Genomic DNA, 5,787 nt, shown 5'->3' with positions numbered 1-5,787 from the left:
GCCCCCCCTCCGCCTCCGTGGGAGAAGAGGGCAGAAACGAACCGGCTCCATTGCAGAGACTGGGACCAGCTCCCGAATCGGGAACCGCTGCTCCGTCGCGCAGGTACTAAGTCACAGCGGGAGAAAGAGCCCAGATCCGTGTACGTGGACCCACTCGAGAGCCCCTGCACTCACCCACCCTTCCTCGGCCTTATTAGGGCACGACGTAGCCGCAGGCCTCTGTGGGGAGGACAGGTAAATGGACAGGGTCAAAGATGGGGGCGATTGGGAGTTCCTTAAATACAGATGCCCGACGGGTTTGCTTGGTCCCCAGCAACTCCGGAGGAAAGAGCTGACACGGTCCGCTCACCATTCTGTGGGCTTTTACCCATTTCTCTTCGCTTTGAAAATTGACTCCCTGATTCCAGAACATGCTTTCTGCTTGAACACAGAAAGGACACCTGCTCAGGCGTGTCTGGCAAGGGGACTCTGATCTGAGGAATGCCAGCTGCTCTGAAAATCTCTGCAGCCTATGGCGTCCCCCAGAGGTAGATTCCCAAAGTTGGGCAGGGTATGGGCACCATTTGACCCCAAATGCAAATTCTGTCATCACTTCCCATAGGTAAGCTGTGAGGAATTCTTACCTAAGTCAGGTAAGAGCAGGAAACCACCTCAGACAGGAGAGCTGAGGGATTGGGATTTTAATCACCCTACCCCCCACCGGCCCCCACTCCTTCCAGCCCCTACTCCTCCAGCCCTCCTCCCACCCCCAGCACAACTTGCCCTGGGCAGGTGCTCTCCAGAGGCAAGAATTCCAGCAGCTCTAGAAAAGGGACCTCCCTGCCTTCTAGAGATGGTTTGGTAAGCTATTAATGCAGCTTTCTTTTGTCTTGTTTTGTTTTGGGGGGAGGGACATACAAATTTACCATTTTAAAGTGTACTGTTCCCTGGTGGTAAGGACAGTAAGGAAGGTATTGTGCAACAGCCAGGCAGATTTTTTTTCATGCAGCACTGAAACTCTGTACCCATTAAATAACAGCTCCGCCTCCTTCTCTGTGGCCAAGGCCGGTAAGCAGGCCTCTGTACCCCTGCCATACCTTCTGTACGCAGAATCAGCCAGCACTGTGCTCCTTTGTCTGGCTTCTTTCTTTTCTCTTTTTTAAAGATTTAGTTTTACTTTTTTATGCATGCAAGAGCTGGGGTGTAGCCCAGAGATGTGGACAGAGTGGGGAGCAAAATAGGCAGATCTACTGAAATCCACTGCCGAGGGGAGCAGCTGGGAGCCAGGAGGGGTCTGCTACACCATGTGGGTCACTCCCTGACCACAGTGGCTGGCAATAGCTTGATAGCGCTGAGACTTAACCCCTGCACCACCAGGGAGGCCCATTTCTATGTTTTGATTTAAATATCAACCAAGAGATTTAGACGAGAGTATTCTGATCATTTACTGTTATTACTTATTGTCCATTTTAAGTTCGAGGTGGACAATCTCCGTATTGTTTTAAAGCTGAAAAGCACTCTAGAGTGGAAAGCAGCAACCGCAGAAAAGTGCTGCTGGCCCTCTCTGGTGGCGCAGCGGGTTACAGCGCAGCACTGAGAAGCTGAAGCCACTTCCGCATGAGTTCGATCCCCGCCTGCCCCGGAGGTGACCACATGGCGCGGCAGACCTCTCCTGACCCGCCCGCTGCTCCCCTCAGCAGTGTACTTCGTCGATCTGCCTGTTCTGCTCCCCACTCTGTCTCCGGTGAAGCCTCTCACCGCCCCTGAGCCTCTGGCCTGAATCTCAGTTCTGTATGCACAAATAAATAAATCTTAAAAAAAAAAAATTACAAGTGCTGACCGAATGTGAAGTGACCCACTGCTGTGGAAACAGTTGGAGGTTCTTCAGAAAATTAAAAATAGAATTACCATCTGATCCAACTATTTCATTTCTGGGTTTAGACCCCAAAGAATTGAAAGTGGGGTCACAAAGACATATTCGGACACCCAAGTTCATAGCAGCATTGTTCATGGCAGCCAACGTGGCAGGCGGAGCCCCTTGGTGGGCGAAGCGAGCAGCAGCCTGGGGCCATGCTCACCCCGAGAGTGGGCAAATTCCCGCAGGTCAGCGAGGTTGGCCGGCAGAGGAGGGGTTCTGCCACAGGAGACCTCCAGCGACACAGATGGAAAGACTCCAGCTTCCCAAGACGAACCGTACAGATTCGAGGGGCGGTTCCGGGGTGGGAGGCAGGTCAGCGGGTAGAGAGATTCAGCTTTTTAGGATGAAAGTCTCTGGAGCTGGCAGCTCAGCATTGTGAGCGAATGTAGTACCTGTGAACCGGGCCTCCCTGGTGGCGCAGGGGTTAAAGCGCAGTCGTGAGGCTGCCCTGAGGCAGCTGCTGAGAGAGTTGTCCCTGGCCAGGGGGCTGCCCACCATGGGTCAGCTGCTCCCGTGGCTGCCCTCTCAGTGGTGGATTTCCATCCATCCGCCTGTTCTGTCCCCACTCTGTCTCTGGTGAGTCCTCTTACCCCTACGCCTCTGGCCTGACCCCAGTTCTTCTATGCAAAAATAAATAAAATCTTCTTTAAAAATTTTTTTTAAGTTTGGATTTCAGCCTCTTGAAGACTGGAGAGAGCCAGCCATGCTGGGTCCATGTCCCCATGTGGCAAAAGGCAGAGCTGAGCCCCACCAGCCACTGTAAAGCTGCCCTGCGAGTCCCCTTCCCCTTCCCGCAACCCCGCCTGCGGGCACCTCACTTCCGTGGCTCTCATTCCGCTCCCAGGGAGGGCCAGGGAGGGCCGTGCTGGGGCCAGTGATTGGCTTTCCACACTTGGGCTGGCGGGAGCACAGCCCCTGGGCAGCCGGTGTCAGCCCAGCCTGAGCTCCAAGCAGGGGACCGGGAAGGACCAGAAGGACTCCAAAGCCTAGCGTGACCGGCGCCCGAGGTCCCCATCCCTCCTGTAACAGGGTCCAGCCTCCATGAGTTACTCGGTGACCTGCAAGGCTGACCTGAAGCCAGGATTCGCCCCAGCCCCCGAGTGGGTGAGTCACCAGCTGTGATGTTGAGGTGCACACTGCTCCAGGTCGCGCTGCCTGCGAGGACACTGGGAGACACCGCCACCCTGAAAGGCAGTCCGGCAAATTGGGGAGGCCCGGGGCTGAGGCCCGCGGCGGGTGCCGGGCAGAAGGGCTTCAGCCCCACAGCCTGTCTCCAAACATAGCTCACAATGAGTCAGAACCCGGGAGCCCACGGTAGGGAAGTTCTCATTCTATGAAACTCAAAACACACGACTGCGGGGCCTCCCCTCGCGGCGCAGGGGCTAAAGCCAGAGCTGTGGAGCTATCAGCAGCCACCGCAGCCCGAGTTCAATCCCTGGCCAAGCTCACATGGCGCAGCAGACCTCTCCTGACCCGCCCGCTGCTCCCTCAGCGGTGTGCTCGTCCTTCGGCCTGCCTGCTCCCCGCTCTGTCTCTGGGGAAGCCTCTCGCCACCGGTCCTCCGTGCTGTATGCATACGTAAATAATATATATTTTTTAAAGATTTATTTATTTATTCGTACAGAACTGGGGTATAGGCCAGACATGCGGAGGGTGAGAGGATTCCCCAGAGACAGAGCAGGGAGCAGAACAGGCAGATCAATGAAGTCCACTGCTGAGGAGAGCAGCGGACGGTCAGGAGAGGTCTGCTGCGCCATGTGGTCGCCTCCGGGGCAGGTGGGAATTGAACTCACGCAGAAGTGGCTTTAGCTTCTTAGTGCTGTGCTTTAACCCACTGCGCCACCAGGGAGGGCCAATAATAATATTTAAAAAAAAAGATGTATAGAGAACACTTTTTTTTTTAAAGATTTATTTATTTACGCTTATGGAACTGGGGTACAGGTCAGAGGTGTGGTGGGTGAGAGGCTTCACCAGAGACAGAGTGGGGAGCAGAACAGGCAGGTCGACAGAAATCCAGGCGCAGCGCCATGGGGGTCCCTCCCTGGCCAGGCATCGAACTTGTGCTGCAGTGGCTGCGGAAGGCTTCACAGCGCTGCGATTTAATTCCTGGCGCACAGGGAGGCCCAGCAGCTCTTACATGTGTCCCTCCCCGGCGCATCCCAGGAGCCGGCGCCGGAAGGCAGACGCCTGCGTCATTTCCGCACAGGAAAGAAATATATTTCAAAAACTGGGGAAACACCGTTCTGGCTTCCCCAACTGGCAGTGCCCTGCATTATTATTTTGGCTCTCAAATCAAGGTAGACGCATGTGTTCTTGGGAAGCTGAAGTCTTACTGCACCTAATGATTTGTTTTGAACTTTTATAATGCCCTGCAAACTATTTTAAGAGTTAGAGACACTACGCGTCATTTGTGCGGTGACCACCCATCTGTACAGGCCATTTTGTGGAAGAGTGTGCCGTTCTCCAAGAGGATGTGCTGGGCTCCGGGACACAGGGCTAGCTCGCAGCATCTCTGGTCTTCCTTTGAAAGGGCTCCTTGCATCCCTCGGGTTTGCAGTGCTTCGCTGAAGCTCAGCCTCAGTCTGACTAGTTAGCTGTGAGGCTGGGCCCCCTGTGCTTTGTTTAGGGGAGCCCTAGCAATGGGGGTCCCACCAGGGAGCACCCAGGGGCCGAGGCCAGGACACAGCCGGTCTCCTCCTGCAGGAACTGTCTTCTGCAGATGTCCTGCCTGGGGATATCTGGCTCACACATTCCACACCCACTGGACTCTTTCCAGAGAGTCCTGGGAGCAAAGGCAGGCTGAGAGTGGAGAAGTTGTGAGCTGAGACTGGTTCAGGCCCTTCTCCCCGCCCTGGCGGCCCCCAACTCACTGCCATCCCCTCGCATGGCCACAGACTTGGCCGATCCTGTTGTCTGGACTGACCTGGATGACCCTTGTCGGCAGGGAACGCGGATGAGACCCTCCTGCAATCCCCCACTGCCTCACCGCGCTCACTGCCTCTGGAGCGCAGCAGAGGGCCGGCAGAAAGAGGGCTGCTGTGCCCCAGCTGGCTGCTTCTCCTGGAGCAAAGGCCTGGGTGAGCTGCAGACCCCGCCCGTTCCCATACCCGGGCGCAGACCTCTCCGCAGCCACCGGGCACCTGAGGCTGCCCCCCAGACACCTCAGTACCAAGAACTCATGTTTCTCCAAAACCTGCTCGCTCTGATTGTTTTTACTGTGGAGTCACGTGTTGTCCCCCAGCAATTCCCAAATACGGCGATCCCTGGACCTCAGGCACCCCCGGGAAGGCTGCACACTCAGCAGTGGGCTCGATCCGAGTCTGCTCCCGCTTCTCTGTGGCTCCTGCAGTGAAGGGCGCTGTCAGAGAGCCTTCTAGCGTCTTCCGCGCCTCCACCTCCTATGTTCTCCCCAGGACGGATTCTCCTCCCCTTGGGTAGCCACTGCCACCCACTTCTTTCCCCACAGTCAGCTGCCCTGCTAACTCCTACAGGACACCCACCCCCTTCTCAGTGTGAAGGGTTTTCACTTAATCATGGTGGGGAAATGGGCAGGGGGATGAGAACACCGAAAAATGAGAAGCCACAAGGTTTCCAGATCCGTGAGCTCTCTAGTTGCCACCTGCTGGGAGGCGAGCCCGGGGCGCCTGTTCTGACTCGGCCCCTGCAAGCCACGCGGGCCGCCTCCCAGGTACTGTGGGCTCGCTTCCAGATACCACAATAAAGAGAGGATGGCAATACAGTGAGTCACATGAATTTTTTTGGTTTCCCAGTGGATGTAAAACTTATGTTTACACTATGCTGTAATGGCTTAAGTGCATTATGTCTAAAAAATAGCGACATACACATTTTTGTTAAAAATGCCTTACTTTTATTTTTTTTAAAGATGTATT

This window comes from Condylura cristata, unplaced genomic scaffold, assembly GCF_000260355.1.
Source record: "Condylura cristata isolate star-nosed mole 26May11 unplaced genomic scaffold, ConCri1.0 scaffold00032, whole genome shotgun sequence".
In the NCBI taxonomy this organism is placed as follows: Eukaryota; Metazoa; Chordata; class Mammalia; order Eulipotyphla; family Talpidae; genus Condylura; species Condylura cristata.
The sequence above is the reverse complement of the archived record's forward strand: the minus strand, read 5'-3'. Positions refer to the sequence as shown.